Below are 20,606 nucleotides of genomic sequence, written 5' to 3'. Positions count from 1 at the left end.
AGTTCACTGAGACTCACATCCATCGAGTCAGTGATGCCATCCAGCCATCTCATCCTCTGTCATCCCCTTCTCCTCCTGCCCCCAATCCCTCCCAGCATCAGAGTCTTTTCCAACGAGTCAACTCTTCGCATGAGGTGGCCAAAGTACTGGAGTTTCAGCTTTAACATCATTCCTTCCAAAGAAATCCCAGGGCTGATCTCCTTTAGTGGACTGGTTGGATCTCCTTGCAGTCCAAGGGACTCTCAAGAGTCTTCTCCAACACCACAGTTCAAAAGCATCAATTCTTCAGTGCTCAGCCTTCTTCACAGTCCAACTCTCACATCCATACATGACCACAGGATTGGTTAGTTTTCTGTAATTGTGGTTTTCAGTCTATCTGCCCTCTGATGGAGAAAGCTAATATCTACTACTATACATAACTATTATATCTACTACTGTGGGCAAGAATCCCTTAGGAGAAATGGAGTAGCCATAATAGTCAACAAAAGAGTCTGAAATGCAGTACTTGGATGCAATCTTTAAAATGACAGAATGATCCCTGTTCGTTTCCAAGGAAAACCATTCTGTATCACAGTAATCCAAGTCTATGCCCCGACCAGTAACGCTGAAGAAGCTGAAGTTGAACGGTTCTATGAAGACCTACAAGACCTTCTAGAACTAACACCCCCCAAAAATGTCCTTTTCATCACAGGGGACTGGAATACAAAAGTGGGAAGCCAAGAAACACCTGGAGTAACAGGCAAATTTAGCCTTGGAGTACAGAATGAAGCAGGGCAAAGGCTAATAGAGTTTTGCCAAGAGAACGTACTGGTCATAGCAAACACCGTTTTCCAACAACATGAGAGAAGACTCTACACATGGACATCACCAGATGGTCAATACCGAAATCATATTGATTATATTCTTTGAAGCCAAAGATGGAGAAGCTCTATACAGTCAGCAAAAACAAGACTGGGAGCTGACTGTGGCTCAGATTATGAATTTCTTATTGCCAAATTCAGATTTAAATGGAAGAAAGTAGGGAAGACCACTAGACCATTCAGGTATGACCTAAATAAAATCCCTTAAGATTATACAGTGGAAGTGAGAAATAGAGTTAAGGGACTAGATTTGATAGACAGAGTGCCTGATGAATTATGGACAGAGATTTGTGACATTGTATAGGAGATAGGGATCAAGACCATCCCTAAGAACAAGAAATGCAAAAAAGCAAAATGGCTGTCTGAAGAGCCCTTGCAAATGGCTGAAGAAAGAAGAGAAATGAAAAGCAAAGGAGAAAAGGAAAAATATACCTATCTGAATGCAGAGTTCCAAAGAATAGTAGTAAGGTGAGATAAGAAAGAATTCCTGAGTGATCAATGCAAAAAACCAGAGGAAAACAATAGAATGGGAAAGACCAGAAATCTCCTCAAGAAAATTAGAGATACCAAGGGAATATTTCATGCAAAGATGGGCACAATAAAGGACAGAAATGGTATGGACCAAACAGAAGCAGAAGATATTAAGAAGAGGTGGCAAGAATACACAGAAGAACTGTACAAAAAAGATCTTCATGACCCAGATAATCACAATGGTGTGACCACTCACCAAGAGCCAGACATCCAGGAATGTGAAGTCAAGTGGGCCTTAGGAAGCATCACTAACAACAAAGCAAGTGGAGGTGATGGAATTCCAGTTGAGCTATTTGAAATCCTAAAAGATGATGCTGTGAAAGTGCTGTACTCAATATGCCAGCAAATTTGGAAAACACAGCAGTGGCCACAGGACTGGAAAATGTCAGTTTTCATTCCAAACCCAAAGAAAGTCAATGCCAAACAATGTTCAAACTGCCGCACAATTGCATTCATCTCACACGCTAGTAAAGTAATGCTCAAAATTCCACAAGCCAGGCTTCAACAGTACATGAACCATGAACTTCCACATGTTCAAGCCGGATTTAGAAAAGGCAGAGGAACCAGAGATCAAATTGCCAACATCTGTTGGATCATCAAAAAAGCAAGAGAGTTCCAGAAAAACATCTATTTCTGCTTTATTGACTATTCCAAAGCCTTTGACTGTGTGGATCACAAGAAACTGTGGAAAATTCTGAAAGAGATGGGAATACCAGACCACTTGACCTGCCTCCTGAGAAATCTGTATGCAGGTCAGGTAGCAACAGTTAGAACTGGACATGGAACAACAGATTGGTTCCAAATAGGAAAAGGAGTACATCAAGGCTGTATATTGTCACCCTGCTTATTTAACTTATATGCAGAGTACATCATGAGAAACGCTGGGCCGGAAGAAGCACAAGCTGGAATCAAGATTGCCAGGAGAAATATCAATAACCTCAGATATGCAGATGATACCACCCTTATGGCAGAAAGTGAAGAAGAACTAAAGAGCCTCTTGATGAAAGTGAAAGAGGAGAGTGAAAAAGTTGGTTTAAAACTCAACATTTAGAAAACTAAGATCATGGCATCTGGTTCCATCACTTCATGGCAAATAGATGGGGAAACAGTGGAAACAGTGGCTGACTTCATTTTTGGGGGCTCCAAAATCACTGCAGACGGTGACTGCGGCCATGAAATAAAAGACACTTACTCCTTGGAAGGAAAGTTATGACCAACCTAGACAGCATATTAAAAAGCAGAGACATTATTTTGCCAACAAAGGTCCGTCTAGTCAAGGCTATGGTTTTTCCAGTGGTCATGTATGGATGTGAGAGTTGAACTATAAAGAGAGCTGAGCACTGAAGAATTGATGCCTTTGAACTGTGGTGTTGGAGGAGACTCTTGAGAGTCCCTTGGACTGCAAGGAGATCCAACCAGTCCATCCTAAGTCCATTTCCTTTAGAAATCAGTCCTGAATATTCATTGGAAAGACTAATGTTGAAAATGAAACTCCAATACTTTGGCTACCTGATGCAAAGAGCTGACTCATTTGAAAAGACCCTGATGCTGGGAAAGATTGAAGGCGGGAGGAGTAGGGGCCGACAGAGGATAGATGGTTGGATGGCATCACTGACTCAATGGACATGAGTTTGAGTCAACTCTGGGAGTTGGTGATGGACAGGGAAGCCTGGCGCACTACAGTCCATGGGGTCGCAAAGAGTCAGACATGCCTGAGTGAGTGAACTGAACTGAACTGACAACTGAACAACAACAACTTATAAATCAGCTGGAGAGTGTCTGCTAACCTGCCCAAACAGTGACCTGCAGGACAAGGCAGTTTCCCCCATTCCCTAACCCATAGGCCAGCACTCCATCTGCTGTCTGCTTTTGTAAATAAAGCTTTATTCGAACACAGCTGAGGCTGGAAGTAGATAGGCCCCAGGGTGAGCAGTTGGAACTTGTCTCCCATGGACAGATACTCCAGGACGAAGATTACAGCAGGAGCAGGGAGGAGCTGAGTCCAGCTTGCGTAACAAATAAAGAGACCATGTATTTCTCATTCTTGAGGTCAAGGAGACCTCCCTGACTACACATACACAGAAAGCCTCCTTAGGGGTCAAAAAGGAAGGAGCGCCACCCCATAGTGGGTGATGTCGACCTCCCCATAGGCCTCTGTGCTGGAATCCGTCTTGGCTGTGAGATGCATGCACACACAGGGGAGGACCCTGAGATAAACCAGAAACTCAGAACCAGGAGAAGCAAGATGACCGGCCAGAGGGAACCAGGAAGAACCGCCCCATAGAAGTGATTTAAACCACCACAAAGGCCGGACGCTGTCCTTGTGCTCGTCTGTGTGTGTTGTACTATTCAAACATACTATTTTTCCTCCTTGTTGTTGTTCAGTCACTAAGTTGTGTCCCACTCTCTGTGACCCCATGGACTGCAGCACGCCAGGCTTCCCTGTCCTTCACTATCTCCCGCAGTGTGCTCAAATTCATGTCCATTGAGTCGGTGATGCCATCCAACCATCATATCCTCTGACCCAAATGAAGATACCACTCTTTAAAAGACACACACTCTCAACCAGCCTCACCTCCTTGGGAAGCAGTGGCCGGCTTAAGGAGCGTCCTCAAGGGCCCCACAGTGACCGAGGAGCTTGGAAGAGACCAGAACATTTCGGATCAAGAGCAGCTCTGTGACTCACCTGCAAGAAGACCTCCAGTAGCTCAAGTTCTCTCCCAGAGAAACTCTGAGAGGCACTCCTCCGGGTTTTGCCAGCATGCTTCCCAGGACGGGGAACTCACTGCCTCCTCAGGTAGGTGGCCCTGTCCGCACTGGAGCCTGCTGCTGCTGCTGCTGCTAAGTCGCTTCAGTCGTGTCCGACTCTGTGCGACCCCATAGATGGCAGCCCACCAGGCTTCCCCCTCCCTGGGATTCTCCAGGCAAGAACACTGGAGTGGGTTGCCATTTCCTTCTCCAATGCATGAAAGTGAAAAGTGAAAGTGAAGTCGCTCAGTCATGTCTGACTCTTAGCGACCCCATGGACTGCAGCCTACCAGGCTCCTCCATCCATGGGAGTTTCCAGGTAAGCGTACTGGAGTGGGATGCCATTGCCTTCCTACCTGCTGTTATAGGGCTCTTCCCCAATGCTTACATGGGCCTCCAGGTAACTCTGACCATGTGTCACACTTCTAACTAACTTGACTTCCCTTTTACATATGTGAAAAAGTGGCTCAGTGGGTAAAGAATCCACCTGCAATGCAGGAGACACAGGCAGATGTGGGTTCAATCCCTGGGTCAGGAAGATCCACTGGAGGCGGGCACAGCAACCCACTCCAGTATTCTTCCCTGGAGAATTCAATGGACAGAGGAGCCTGGCAGTCTACAGTCCATAGGATCGCAAAGAGTCAGACATGACTGAAGTGACTGTGCATGCACACAGCACACACGCACATGTGCAAAGCCCAGATTCTTATCCTAGGAGCTCCTTGCTCCCGCTGACAGCTCTGTGTTTATGTAAAGGCCGTGACAGCACAGGGAGAGCTGTGCACTAGGTGCCCCACAGGTACAGGGCAGAGGAGATCCAAAGCCCAGTCGCTGCCAGGCCAGCCAGCTCGCTGCAGCTTTCTCCCTGCAGAGCAGAGCATCCCCGGGGCCCCAGCCTCTGTGCTGTCAGACACCAGGCAGAGAGGGGGCGGCCTCTCTGGGAGCAGCTTTGTTCTTCCAGACTCTTTAGAAAAGCGGTCTGATTCATTGCCATGCAGATGTGCTGCTTCTGGTTCAAACAAGGACAGAGCCAAAGGGAAGTGGGGGAGGCAGGAGAAACCTGGGACCAAAAGGCCAGAAAACGGTCCTAAAAGGGTCACTTGACTCATGACACAGGCCCCAGGCAAGTTTCTAAAACACTACAGGGACCTCAGCAGTCCGACTTTTGTTACTGTTCAATTGCTAAGTCATGTCTGACTCTGTAACCCCATGGACTACAACACACAAGGCTCCTCTGTCCTTCACTATCTCCCAGAGTTTGCTCAAACGCATGTCCATCATGTCAGTTTGATGGTTTGATCATGCCATCAAACCATCTCATCCTCTGTTGCCCCCTTCTCCTCCTGCCCTCAATCTTTCAAGGGAGGGGCATGTTATTTAGTTAGATATTAGGTGGACTGTGAACAGTGACCCATAAGTGCTGATCCACTTCCTGCCTTAGAACACAATGGGAGGTTGTGATGCCTGGAGCTGTGGCAGCCATCCTGTGGTCATGAAACTATGACCATGAGGCAGAAACTTTGTGCTGAGAGTAGCAAAGCTAAATTGTGAAGCCAAGTTTGGATTCTCCATGCTACTGAACTAGTCCTGAGCCACCGGACTTCAGTCTTCTTGTTGAGTGAGACACAGTCTTTGCATTGATAAGCCTCTGTTAGCCAAGTATGTTGTTTGCAGCTCAGGACACTCCAGTTGATGGAGCATTTGACAAATATTTCCTGAGTTGTGCCTGGGTGGTGGGGTGGGGTGGAGCCTATCAGAAGTCTCTGCCTAGTGAGTTAGGATCAGATATAGTCAGTAGGACACAATGATGGGGGAGGAGAAGAGGCTGAAAGTATTATGGCCAAAACCAAGGAAGTAGCTTTTTACAAAAAGTGAGTCTCAGGAAGAAACTCAATTCCCTCCCAGTTATAAACATTAGATTTCTAGTTCTGATGGTCTGTGATTTTTGTAAGACTTTTTCTCCCTGGTAAGTATTGAGCAGAGACAGGAGAGGCTTATCTGGGGTCTTAGCCAGTCAAAATATGGTGCAGAGAGCATGGACTCTGGAATGGGTTAAGCTGAGTCTGAGTCTACCCCTTCTGAGCCAGGGTTCAGCCTCAGCACTGTTGACATTTGGGGCTGGATAACTCCTCACTGTGGGGTCTCTCACACCGAGATACGGGCCTCCACCGTTAAAGGCGAGGAGCATTGTCTCCTCCAAGTTGTGACCCCCAAAATGTTCCAGATATCGCCAAATGTCCCCTGGGGTGCAAATAGTCCTCAATGAGAAACATGCCTCTCAAACAGTTCAGTTATGTTTTATGAGTATCATTCAATTGTCTTCACCCATAGAATGATACTCAGATGTGTTCTATCTATTGAACTTAAAAAAAAAAAGCCTCTCCAGTAGATTGTGAGCATGGGGACTGACTCCTCTGGGCCTCCTTTTCCTCATCTGTGAAATGGGATTAATAAGAGAGCTACTTGCTGAGCTGGTGAGAGTTCAGGTGAGAGGGGCAGTCTGCAGGAGGCGCTTTCATCAGTGTGAACTGTTTCAAAGATTACCATTCTCTGAGGAAGGCTGTGCCAAGCCTGCTTCATGACTTGGCACTCAGGGAATGTAGGTATTAATCAATCCAAGTCCCCATTTCCCAGATTAAAAAAAAAGATCCAGAGAGAGCAGGGGACCTGGCCAGTGTCACAGCCCTGGAAGCAGAGTCCTGCTATCTCAAATGCTGACCTGTGTCACGTCTTTTGGAAGCAGAAATCTGAACCAGCCTTTCCCCAAGAGCCTTAACCTGCCCCCCACAGAACCCTCAACACCAATCAGTTCAAGGGCTTTAATGGGTACAGACTCCATACCAGACATCATGGTAAATACCAGGAAGGCAGTGATCAGTCAGATGGGCACGGTCTAGCCTGCCCTCATGAAGACTGGTCAGAAAATCCAAAATAGCACAAATAACGATGGATGAGGTGCCCTTGAAATCACATGGAGCCCTGAAATAGACCAAAATTCTGGAAAGTAGACTCAGAAAACTCCAATTCTGCAACCTTTTTTTTTTTTTTTCCTTTCCAAATGAGGGGTAGAAAGCTCCCAGGACAGAGGAGAACACAGGCATCAGACAGTCAGCTCTCCAGAAAAGGCATTTCCCCAAATTTCTCCTGCCCCAACAAGAGGGTGTGGGTGGTAACTGGAGGGGCTGAGAGCAGAGAGAGAGGCATGTGGGGAGTGACTGAGATTCTGAGGCTTACGTAATTTCTGACAAAGCCATCCCTGATCAGATTTGGATGGGTACAAAAGAACAACAGGAAAAGACCCTGATGCTGGGAAAGATTGGGACAGAGGAGAAGGGGCAGCAGAGGATGAGACGGTTGGATGGCGTCACCAACTCAATGAACAGGAATCTGAGCAAACTCCGGGAGATGGTGAAGGACAGGGAAGCCTGGCGTGCTGCAGTCCATGGGGTCGCAAAGAGTCAGACATGACTGAGCAATTAACAACAATAACAAAAGAGTAAACCCATGGCCAATATGATCACTTCGGATCTTGCCAGCTGGAAAAAACCCTCATCCTAATTTGTGTTACCCGAGGACCCTGAGGGCTACATCCTTGAGGGTGTTTGAGGTAGAGGGAGCAATGTGTCTATTCAAGGCACAGAGGAAAGTCCAGCAGGTCTGGGATATAAAGAGCGTGTGCAAAGGCTCATGGGAGGGGGAGGAGGAAGGCGATGGGAGTCCCATGGGGCTGGAGTAGAAAGGGGGAGAGGGACCCTGTGGATGCTAAGACCAGAAGTGTAGGCTGGGTCCTTATACTGTGTCTGCTCAGTTACTCAGTCATGTCTGACTTTGGAAGCCCATGGACTGTAAACTGCCAGGCTCCTCTGTCCATGGAATTTTCCAGGCAAGTATACTGGAGTGGGTTGCTGTTTCCTTCTCTGGGGGATTTTTCTGATCCAGGGATCAAACCCACATCTCTTGTGTCTCCTCTATTAGCAGGCAGATTCTTTACCACTGTGTCACCTGGAAAGCCTTATACTGAGATGCCTCCAAATCACATTAGGGAATACAGATCCTTCTGCAGGTGCCCAGGGCCACTGGAGGGTCAAAGGTGTAAAGTATCTCATGATCCAGCTTCTATTAGGGGCGTATCCCTTTGGCTTCAGTGTGGAGGATGCATTGAGGGAAGCCAGGCTGGAGATGGGAGACAAGGCAGGAAGCTGGAGCTCGGAGAGAAAGATCTTTGGGGAGCAAGAGGTGGCCTGGGCTGCTGTAGAATGCGTTTTCAAACCAGGGGAGTTTGTGCTCCTAGACACTTGGCAACGATGGGAAACGTTTCAGGTTGTCACAGCAGGTAGGTGGGGCTGGCTTACAGTGGGTGAGGGTCAGGGATGCAGCTAAATATCCTATAGTGCTCAGGCACCCCCTGCAGAAGATCACCCACCCAAAAATGTCAACAGAGCCAAGGCAGAGTCCTGGCACTGAGAGATGAAGAGTTGGGTTTGTGTTCAGAAGGTACAGTGGGAGCTCTGATGATGAACCAGACATGGAGGCTGAAGAAATAGGAAATAAGGAGGACATGTCCTAAGTAGCAGGAAGGGTCATGGTTCCATCCTGTGACTTGGGGAGCACAGAGGAGGAGAAGCAAGGAAGGGATCAGGATGGAAACTCAGTTTGGGGCAGGTTGAGGCCAGGGTCCTGGACGTGAGCAGTGGAAAACTCACTCAGTGCTCCCAGCTGTCTGGACATAGGGTGTCAGCAGCTCCCTGTCCCCCCGACTGGACTCATCAGCTCCCCCTGCATGGTCCACCTGGGCCCCCACACCCAGAGCCCTGCCCCCTGAGCCCCTTCCCCGGAGCCCAGCTCTCTGGGGGCGGGTGTCTGGCTCTCCTCGACCAGCCCCACCCTCAGCTGGGGAGCCCACAGCCCCCTCAGCTGAGGCAACCTCGGCAGCAGACGGAGTGGCCCTCCCACTCCGCAGACTTCAGTCACCACTCCCCTCCACCCAGCCTCAGGACTAATTAGACATCTGCAGCAAGCTACAATTTGCTAAATTGCCTCGCGCTCTAACTTCTGGCAGGGATGAATCCGAGTCCCCAACTCAAAGCCCAGAAGCCTTCCTCCCAGCAGCCTTGGCCCCCTGAAAGCCCTGGATGTCACCCTGGATTTCACCAGCCCCCAACACCCCAAGGGAGCAGAGCAGGGACAGGTCGAGGGTGTCTCCCCACCAGACGGGGCCGGGGGAGGACAGGAGGCGCCTGGCTTGGCTCCTTAAGGAGCTCGTCATCAACTGTCCCCACACAAAGACTCCAGAGGAAGATGAATAAGTAATCAGATATAACAACTTGCCAAATTGAGTTTAATCAAGAACTAAAATGGGTAAGACAGGAAACACGTTTTATGCGGGTGGGCAGACGAGTCTCTTTTCCTCATAAGACCTTGAGAAGGAAGGGTCCTTGGAGACCATCTTAGTCCAATGTTTCTCAAAGAGCCACCTGCCTCAGAATTCCTTGAGGAGGGTGGGAGGTGCTGGGAATGCAGATCGCTGGGCCCTGTCTCTGAAATGCTGATTCAGTAGATCCAAAGGCAGGGCGCGGGGCAGCAATACTGACTCTTTCAAACAAAGCGGCCAGGTTTCTGACCCCCCACCCGTAAAGTCTGGCTTGTGCGAGGATCAAGGTTCTGCAAATCCCTGTTTCTTTACTAAGCTTCCCCAATCCTCCACATCAGAATTAATCAGAACGGGAGGTGTCACAGCATTTCCCACGAAGCTGATCAAAGAGCACGCAGGTCCATAAGGCTGTGCGCAGCTGTGCTGCGCCCCACCCCTGCCCACTCTGCCTCTGCCCAGCCAGGAGCACCTGCCCCTCACTGTCTCCCAGGACGTCCATGTCGAGCTCAGGCACCTGATCTGGAAGGATGCACATCCCAGGACCATAAGGCTCCCGATCCCTCCTGTTGCCCTGTTTCGCATGCAGGACAAGCAGGTTAGTTATGTTTCAGAAAGAGAGTTTCAACCTGGCGCTGCAAGAACGCCATCGTCCCCACTCGGGTTTGGAGAGACAAAGCAGCATATGCATGAATATTTTTACCTCCAAACAAACACATGAGAGTCCAATCTTTCCAGAATTATCGTATTATAATCATTTGGACAGGGCCTGGACTGAAGAAAGGGATGCCTCTGTTCTCTCTCCAACATCAGACTTCGCCAGGCCCAACACATGTCAGCTCTTGGTTTAGTGATCCCAAACCATCCTTACCTTTCAGTTAAAGGGGACCCTCTAAGAGCGGCTTAAAAGGCAACACTGTATTGGTTAAGTTACCTTTATCACTGAAAGGTTCACAGTCCCCCCTCACACATACCGTTCTGCGAACATCTTACTAACATAGATATGGGTTGAGTTAGGAAATCATGCTGACCTGTCACCTTTAATTCTTCACACGGGGCTTCTTGGCAAAGGTAGTAAGGCTTGTTGATGACTAAGACTCTCTAGAATGAGACTCTTACCCAGACCCTTGCCTCTCCTTACTTAGCTTCTAGAGGTCTATGGACACCCTGATATGAATGTAAAATATGAATTTGGGGGAGCGGGAGTCATTGGCTTTTGTCTGATTCTCAGAAACATCTAAAAGAGACAAAGGCACCATTGGAGAATCTCTTTCTCAGTTGTAGGGTTTGTACAGCAGGGGGATGACCAGGATGACCTCTGGGGAACCTTTAACCTTATCCTGTGCAGGAGGCTCCCCTTCGCTCCCATGTCTCCTGCAGGGGTCTCAGAGCGCTGAAGTCCACAGGAGATCAATTTCTGAAACACCTCTGCTTCCTGTGCTACCTCTAAGACCCAGCACACAGCTGTCTTCCTCTGCTGAGTCCATGAGGCCCCAATTGAGAAAGGACTTCATATTTGACAGGTTTGCACAGAATGTCCCGTGAGAGTGCACCTACCCTCGTGCAGAAAACCACATCAATAGGACGGAATAAAAATAGAATCAGAAACATAAGGATGATATTGCCTGCCAGGCCATGACTAAGCACATCATACATAGCACATGGATTGGATATTGGGTGTCTGCTCAGTTGTGTGCGACTCTTTGCGACACCACGGACTGTAGCCCGCCAGGCTCCTCTATCCATGGGATTTTCCAGGCAAGAATACTGGAGTGGGTTGCCACTTCCTCCTCTAGAGAATCTCCCCAACCCAGGGATCAAATCCACAACTCTTGTGGATTCTTTACCAGTAGTGCAGCACCTGGGAAGTCTCATACATAGCATCCTGGCTCATCTTCGCAACAGCCCCAAGAAACGGACTACTATTCCTTCCAGTTTCACAGCGAGAAGACTGAGGCACAGAGATGCCAAGAAACCAGCCCAAGGTCACACAGCAAGCAAGCAGCAGAATAGCATGCCCTTGTCTGTCTTAGCTTTCCTTCCATGAATTCGCCCTCCCCAACCCATTAGCCAGTGTAGTTTTAACTCCCTGGGCTCAGGATCTCGTTTCACTGCCTTCATCCCAACTCCAGGAAGGCAAGATCCGCACTACTCTGTAACCACTGAGCTTCAGCCTCCCTGCCCCCTTTTATTCTGGCCACACTGCACAGCATGCAGGGTCTTAGCTCCCTGACCAGGGATGGAAGCTGTGCCCCAGCAGTGGAAGTGTGGATTCTCAACCACAAGACTGCCAGGGAAGCCTCTCTCCCTTAGACTTCTCAGGTTATACCTGACCCAGGCCATTGGCCTCCAAGCCACCCAGTTCCCCTTCTCTTTCAGGTCCCAGTTCTGCCCTGAGACTTTAGCTGGGTCCTGCCTCTTTTATGCAGTCTTGGACCATAACCTGAGGCTGGCGGGGGTCTTACTTCAGCCAAAAGGACATGCCTTCACTCTAGACTTAGGACGCTTGATACACTTTTTTTGAGAGCTTCCCATGTCCCACGGCCCAGTTTAGGCAGTGGAAACATGTGTGAACAAGATTGAGTCCCTGATTGAAAAGAGCTCATGCATCCATTTTTTAAAAATTCATTTATTTCACTAAATCTTTAATGAACACCTACTATGTGACGAAGTATAGATGTTTGTGTTATTGTGAGTAGGGAGAACAGATGTTCAACTAGCTGACAACTACATTAGCAAGCTCACTGCACACGGTGATCAGGGTCACAGTGAAATAGTTGAGGGATACGGCGGAATGGCAGGTGGGAACCTCATTTCTGTGGGACGCTCTGGGGTGGTCCAGTGGCGGGGGATGGCCTGTGAAGGAGCCCTGAATGTCCCAGAAGATGTATGCATGGGGTGGGTGGGGGGGCAGAGGGAGCAGCTAGGAAACGGCCCGATGGCAGGATGACCTTGGGCTGTTGAAACAAGATGCTCAGTTTTAGAGCCACAAGCAATGGCAGGGAGAGTGGAACCTGCTTGGTGGGGTGGGCAGCAGCAATGCCAGATGGGCACCCTGCAGCCATGGAGACCATATGGATGCACTGCCTGTGGATGGTTGGGGACACAGGGAAGAGGCGTCAGCCTCTTGGGTTGCTTTGGGTTCAGAGATTCCATTCCAGCTGCTGTGTGTCCTCTTCCTGTGGGCCTCACCCACAGGGGTCTCCCCTCCTGGGCTAGACCCACAGACACCCACCCAGAGGGAGCTGGAAGCACCAGTCCTTCTGGGACTTGGTCCCCATCCTCCGGAAAGTCCTTCAGACCCAACTCAGCCCCCTTGATCCTGGCCCCCTGTTGTTCCGTTCCCTCTAGCTGCTCGTCTGTGACAGACACTGAGCTTTCATTGGGTCACGTTCACTTTTATAGAAGAAAAACAATGAAGAGTAGATAACTGGAAGTGCAGTGATTCCTTTGTACTCCTGAGTGGAGTGTGGACAACGGGAAGCCTTGGCGGGCCTGAAACAACACCCACCCCCAGCATCGTCGTAAGATGCACAGCAAGGAGTAGTGCCCAGTGTGGATGGTGAAGTTTCACCGACTTGACCCAACTGTGAGCACATGGTTTCTAGCCCAACACACAGGTAGCCAGGTGGAGACAGCTCGCAGATGGCTTTGCAGCCCGTGCCATGGGTGCTGGACAATCCAAACCTGGACAGAGGTGGCAATGTGATGTCCAGGGAACGACCTGGGAAAACATTTAACATCCAGGGAACATTCCCCTGCAGGGAAATGTCAGGGCCATCGAGTATACAGAGCAGACGAAGGAGCTGGAATCAAGAGGGAAGGAAAGGCAAATATCCTCAGATCGCGCCCCTGGAGGTCTTGCCTGCCATCTATGCCAGTAAGTTATCTGAGGAAGGAAAAAAAAACAACTTTTTTTTTTCTGTTTGTTTCCCCCTTTGAACTTTTTGAGCTTTTTCGAAAGGTTCCAAATTATCTTTGATTCTGTAGTTGCTGGTGATAGCATTCAAAGGCCTTCGGGGTAACAGGTGCATTTCAAATGAGTGGAAATAACAAATAAATTGGATCCGGGATTTACAGCATTAGCGATGTCTTTGTTCTCTTGCGTCAACACCAGGCTTACGGACAACAGAGCTATACAGCCCACAGGAGCCCAGGGGGTGCTGCTGAGGGGGGAGGAGGAAGAGGGGCTGGGGGCAGAGAAGGGAGGATGCAGAGGAGGACCACTGAGTCCCCCTAGGCGGTTCCCCGGAACATGCTCCAGGCTCAGCCTCCAAAACGCTGCTGATGCCCTTCCTCCTGCCTCCACCCCGGCTGCCACCACCCCAGTCCAAGCCATCATTAGGACTTCAACAGTGTCCCGCTGGGCTAGCCTCACTTCTCTTTGCCCCTTCAATCCATTTTCCACACAGCAGTCAAAATGGTCTTTTCAAAACCCACAGCTCATCACGTGACTCCTGGCTTAAAACCCTGCTAGAGCTTCCTGTGGTGTCGAGGGTAACCTCTGTGCCGGCTGCAGCCTGGAAGCCTCTGCAGGGTCAGTCCCTGCCCACCTCTCCCCACTTCCCTCTACACTTCAGCATGGTTGGTAGCTTCTAAGATGGTCCCCAAGATCCTATCTTCCGGGCATTCATGCCTTGGTGTGGTCCCCGTCTCCCTGAGTATGAACCTGTCCTTGAGACTTGCTTCTAATGAAGAGAAGACAGCAAAGGAGAGACAGCTTGAAACCAGGTCCTTCCTTTAGTTGGTCAGACCTTGAGATGCTGCAGTCTGCAAGAGACTCTGCAAGAGCTAAGCTGCACCTGGATTCCAGATCCAAAGTTATAATAACTGTTGTTGTTTTAATGCTAAATGTTGGGGTAATTTGTTACAGAGCAATAGATAGCTCCTGTATCCAGCCGCCTTTTCTCCATCCAGCCTACAGATACGCCACTGTCTTCCTTGCCCCAGGGCCCCCAATATACTCTACTCTCTCCTGAAATGCTTCACCCCCACCCTTCACATGGCTGCATGGTTTTTCATGCTTTATTTCTCAGGCATCACTTTCTCAGAAAAGTGACCTGATCACACCATCTAAGTAGTTAACCCACCCACCAGTGTTCTTTAATACCCTTTAGTTCTTTAATTCCCTTTGTATTATAGATCTGACCATGGTTAGTAATTATAAATTAATGAAATATGAGCCAAATGACTCTCACCCATATAAACAGATGTGTGTATGCATCATGGGCAGATGGGTGAGTGGATCAATAGGTGGGTGAATGGATGGATGGATGGATGAATGGAAAGATAAATTGGTGAATGGATGGTTAGATAGATGGATGATGGGTGAGGAGGAGAAAGAGTGACATTGACACATTGGTTTGTGTTCAGAGGAAGATGGCCAATACAGCAAGAGGACTTGGGACTTTAACTTGAGCAGGAGTTGATAACTAGAGTTTCACTGAAACACCCATTTTTCCCATGGTGCTACAATACTACAGAAGAGTTGAGTAGTCAAGTCGGTAACAGTGTGACCTGAAAGCTCAAAATAGTTACTATCTGGCCCTTTTCAGGAAAATTTTGCTGACTCCTGATCTAGAGAGATGGGATTCTTGGGGTGGGTGGTTAGAGTCAGAGCTGCCCCCAAAATAGGCTTCCCAGGGAAGCAGTGAGCACTCTGTCTTGAAGGTGTGCAAGGGGAAACTAAAAGACCACTTTCCAAAACATTGTAAAGTATTAGTTCATCAAGCATTTAGCCTGTTTGTGTCAGGAACTCCTTTAGAAATCAGATGAAACCTAAGCACCACTTCTCAAAATAGCATTTATCAATGTACAAATATTTGCACAGAACATAAAAATTACATTAAAATACAGATATCAAAAATTTATAAGAGAACAATATGTCTGTGATTTTTAATTGACACATTAAGTAACAATATCTGGTGATGGTGTATAGTAACTCTAAAGTAGACATGAGCATAAAATAGGGGTCAGCAAACCATGATTCACAGGTCAAGCCTGGCCCACAACTTATTTTTATAAATAAAGTTTTATTGAAATACAGGTACCGCCATTTGTTTAGATCATAAGACTGCTTTCATGTTATAAGGCATAGTTGACTAGAGACAGCAAATACATGGGCAGTAACACCGAAACATTTACTCTTTGACCTTATACAGAAAAACTTTGTCAACTCCTAGCACAAGGGACTTTCGAGATATCTGTAACACAATATGAAGAACCTGGAATTTCTATTAGCAATAAAACCACAGGTATTACTATTGAGGTTTGTTTTGAAATTCATATTAAGGGATAGAGTAAATTTCTGATAAAGCTTATGTAAAGAAGTGTTAGGGGAAGGAGAGGCTGCTTAACGGATATGGAATTTCCATTTGGAGTGATGAAAAATTCTGGAACAGTGGGGATGGTTGCCCAACACCATATACTTAACGACCCTGAATAGTATACTTCAGATTGGTGAAAATGCTAAATTTCATGTTATGTGTTCTTACCACAAAAAAAAAAAAAAAAAAAAGCACCAAATTAAAAAAAAAAAAAAGAAGAATATATTTTGTCCATCCAAGTTTTTGAACCCCCTGAATTTCATCCACAAATTCCAGGTAAACATCTAGGTATATTCCAGGAGTCAAAGTTCTTAGAGAAACGCTTGGGCTGTGGATTGCAAAGGAGTAAAAAGCAAGAGATTGACCTGCTAGTGAGAGAAGCAGGGGGACAAAGTCCACGTCTGAGACCCTTGGGCACACAAGCCAGGCTGGAGCATGTGGTGATGTCACCAGGAAGGCCCAGGCAAGTGCAAGAGAAAATAAATCTGCTGCCCCACCTGAGGAGCCCAGGAACTAGAGGCAGGAGGACACAGGGGTCCCATCTAGGGATGCTCGGGGTCTGTATTTGTCTACTGCACAGCTGCCCTCAGACCCCTAAAGCCACAGGGCTCCACGTGGATCACGTGCAAAGTCACATCTGAGCCCGCAGCCTGGGAAGACAGAGGCCTCAGATGCCCTGCAAAGGCAGAACGTCTAATTGTGGAACTCAATTCTGCTTTCATAGGAATCAATTTGGAGGGATTTTCATTTTCAATTATTCAACAACATCCAATTTTCCCTTCACACCTCAGCCAGACAGAAGGAGAGAAATTGCATGTGTCAATCACCCAGGAAGGCCACAGACCAGCCTCCAGTCGCCCGGCGTGGAAGACTGGAGGGCCTGGGGGTGTGCCCCGCCTGTTCTGAGACAAATGGAGACACCAGCTGGCCTTTGGCCCCAGACCCCGGGACACTGTCTGGCGCTGGTTCTCTCTGTCAAGGAGGGAGACAGACAGTCTTGGTCTTCCTGCTGGTGAGAGTGACAGCCTCGGGGCACCAAGGAGGGGCGCAGCCTCTGGCCTCCCCGCCCCCGGCCGGTCTCACGGCCACTCTTCATCCAGCATCAGAGAAGGCCCTCTGGAGTCCTTGGAATTAACAGGAGATAGGGGCTCAGACTCCAACAGCCCTCGCCCCCCGTGCCATACCTCCGAGAAAATGCACATGGTCACTCTGGACCTTGGCTTTGTACCCCTTACCGTGGAAGTGAGTCCCTCCAGCTTCTGGACACAGATGGGTTAAGCAGCCCACTCCAGCTCCCACAACTAGAGGCAGAACCTGGGCTCAAAGCCACAGTCTGGCTGCCGAAGCTTAACGCCCACCCCGTAGAGTAGGGTCCCCAGTCCCCAGGATCCAACGCCTAATGATCCGAGGTGAAGCTGATGTAATATAATACTAGAAATAAAGTGCATGATAAATGTAATGCACTTGAATCACCCCCCAAACCGTCCCCCCAAAAAAACCATCTCCCATCCTCGAGTCCATGGAAAAATTGTCTCTCACAAAACCGGTCTCTGGTTCCATAAAGGCTGGGGGCCGCTGCCATAGAGGTTGCTGCCCGGCCCAGCACCAGGCTCTCAGCGGAGACGCGTCCACGCCTGTCATCCCCAGTGGAGCCCTCGGTGCCATCACCTGGTGTGAGACTGTGAGCTGCTCAGCTCCCCGAACCTGCCACCCGGGGCTCAACTGCGTGTGTACCAAGCCCCAGGCGCCAGCCCTCAGCTCACTCTGAAAAGAGTTACCACCTGCCCGCCCTGCACCGGGCCTTGTGCTGATCGACAAGAATAAATAGAATGGCCTTCGTCCACTTGCAGCTCAAATAAGTGACTCCCCTCCATGTGCCAGGGCCTGCGCTGCCCTCCAGCATCCTCAGTGAATGGGGTAGCGGGGAAGGCTTTGGGTATTGCTGTTGTTGTTTAGTCGCTAAGTCATGCCTGACTCTTTGCAACCCCATGGACTATAGCCCACCAGGTTCCTCTGTCCATGGAATTCTCCATGCAGGAATACCGGAGTGGGTTGCGTTTCCTCCTCCAGGGGATCTTCCCCACCCAGTGATCAGACACGTGTCTCTTATGTCTCCTGCATTGGCAGGCAGATTCTTTACTGCTGAGCCACCTTGGAAACCCAAGGCAATGGGTATCACCGGGGGTTAAATGTGCTGAAAGGGGTGGTATTTTGAGCCGGGTGCAGGGTGGGGCTCCCACCACCAATAATAGTAACAACAATACCAACACCAGTAGAACAGTCAATACATCCCCTGTGCCAGGCATTGCTCTCAATGCTCTAAAGTCTTGCAACTAAATCCTCACAATTCTCTGATAGAACAGCTCTTTTTGATCCCATTTTTACAGGTGAATGAACTGGGACCAGAGGCTAGGTTACTTGCCCGAGGTGTCACAGGTCATAGAAGGTGGTGCAGAAGCTCTAGCCTGGGACTCTGGCCCCAGGAACAGGCTGGTAACCATTTGGCTCACTCTGTGGTGTCCCCTCCCCACAAAGAGGAAACACTGTTGGGTTGAACTGTCAGGACTGGCTGGGAGGGTGGAGTGGTCTGCCAGCATTGAGGCCGAGAGAATGATTGGACACCCTCCCCGCACTCCAGCTGGACGGACTGTGTCCAGACTGGCTGCGGCCGCAGGTCCCAGCCCCTGAGGTGGTTCCCATGTAATGTCTGAGGCCAGATGAGCAGGAAGTGACAGGAATCAGCTGTAAGGCGTATCTTCCTCTCTGAGTGGTGATTCGGTACTGATGGGGCTGGGCTGCCCTATGGGCAGGGGGCTGCAGAAATCCTGGTGGGAGCATCACTGGGTGGTGGATCTGTGGGAGAGGAAGGGGGGAGCGGCCAGCCTCTGTGGCCAGCTAATGGCTGACAAGGACCCTCCTCGGCCCTCCCAGGGCAGATGGGCTCACAGGTGGGAGCTGCAATGACAGACCGCCTGAACCATGTGGGACCTTGGGGTCAAAGGCTAGGAAAACTGTCACTCAGAGAGGGGACAGCACTCCCTGGAATTGGGACCAAGATTTCCTCTGATGAAGACACTGCTGTCAAAGAGAGGGCTGGATGCAGACTGGCGTATTTAACTGTCTGATCCACTTAAAACCCGGTGAGGCTGGGAGCGCCCCGGAGACAGACAGGGGTCAGCGGGTCATCAGGATGCTGCCAGAATCTCAGGCAGCAATTCAGGAGGCTGCCGCGATGCTCTTTGGGGGAACGGCCTCACATCTCTTTCTCAAGGGAACACGTTCCTCCTCCCAAAGCCCACCTTCAGGCGGCACCCCTGAAAACTGACCAGCAAGCACAGCATCAGAGCCAGGGAAGAAAGCGTACAGGCGTTGGGGTGGGGGGCCATGGGGCAGGGGGTGGGCTCCCCTCCTTGCTGCCCAGAAAACCAGGGGGGCTGCTTCCCTCAAGCTGACTCCTGGAGCTCAGTCCAGCAGTGATGAGTCCAGGGTGATGTGTCTGGTGGATGCAGAACCACTGCCTGAGGCTGGGGCGAGGACGATGTGCCAGACGAGGGATGTGTCTGGATACAGAGATCCAGCATGCGGGGAGGTTTCAGTGTGGACAGCAGCAGCTGGCCGTGTTCCTGAAGCTCATCCTGAGTCCCACTCCCTGCTGTCCTCCCGGATCACGACTCTCCATCTTCACCAACAGCTCTTGAAGACCAGACCCCCTTCAACCCCTCCGCTCCCTCCCCAAAGCAAGCAGAGGGAAACATTCTAGAAATGAAGCTCGACCACCCTCCATCCAGAGGTTCTGTGTCCCCAGGGAAGGGCTTCAGAAGGTGTGTCTAGTACGGTGTCTGACTGCTATTGGTGACAAGGAGTCTGCTGACAGAGTGAAAGAAGCCAGAAGCTCCTGGGCTGTTCACAGAGCACCCCCGCCCCGGCACCCCTAGAGCAGGAACAGGTGCTCCTGGTGTCCCCCTCCATGTGGGACTGAGAGCCATAGGAGGCAGGCACTTGTCAGGCGTGACTTCCAAGGAAACCTAGGCTCCCCCACAGGGTCAAGTGACTTCCTCTCCCCAAGCCTCAGTTTCCCCACATGCACAGTGACGATGGTTTGATCACCCCGGGGGCAGGGCATCACTGGGCCAGATGTGGAAACCACTCCACACTCGGCCTGGGGCAGCGGCCGTTCGGTAGTTGGTAATGATGCTAATGATGGTGACGGTTCCCATGATTTGCTGCTACTATTGATTTTGGACGATGATGAAGATTACTTAACGTCTTCATCCATCACTCCTCTGCCTCAGAGATCCTGCTTCTCTCTCAATGAAGACAAAGACATCTAATACGGTCCAGGAGACCTGCTACTGTCTGAGTCCTGCTTGTATCTCAGCCCTAACTTGATAAGCCCTGTTTTTTATTTTCCTCTCTCATTCCCCCTCCCTCCCTCTCTCACTAGGGGGCTTGGTGACTTGCCATCCTGCCAAATGTCACCAAGACCTTCTCCTATACCCTAAGCTGTGAGATTTTTTTGGCCCTCTCACTGGTTCTCTCATTAATTTCTCACTCTCTTACTCATTCAAAGGTAATTTATCTACTGCCAACTCTGTGCCAGGCATTGTAAAAACTGAAGTGCCTGAAATTCCAGCCACAAATGGGATATCAGTGTGTAGTCCATCATCCATCCATGCCTGCTTGTCAGCAAGCTCAGTTTACAAAGAAATGTGGGGGGAGTAAGATGGGATAGAAGGTCATGGACCCCAGAGACCCAAGTGGCTGTCCACACCT

General features: G+C 49.6%; 1 protein-coding gene across 7 annotated transcripts in view; it reads right to left on the bottom strand.

Annotated features, from left to right (window-relative positions):
- The window catches only part of RBFOX1 (RNA binding fox-1 homolog 1), a 2,439,741-nt gene that overhangs the window by 1,869,224 nt on the left and 549,911 nt on the right, over positions 1-20,606 (bottom strand). The gene's annotated exons all lie outside the window — the stretch shown is intronic.

This window comes from Bos indicus, chromosome 25, assembly GCF_029378745.1.
Source record: "Bos indicus isolate NIAB-ARS_2022 breed Sahiwal x Tharparkar chromosome 25, NIAB-ARS_B.indTharparkar_mat_pri_1.0, whole genome shotgun sequence".
NCBI classification, from domain to species: Eukaryota; Metazoa; Chordata; class Mammalia; order Artiodactyla; family Bovidae; genus Bos; species Bos indicus.
The sequence above is the reverse complement of the archived record's forward strand: the minus strand, read 5'-3'. Positions and strand labels throughout refer to the sequence as shown.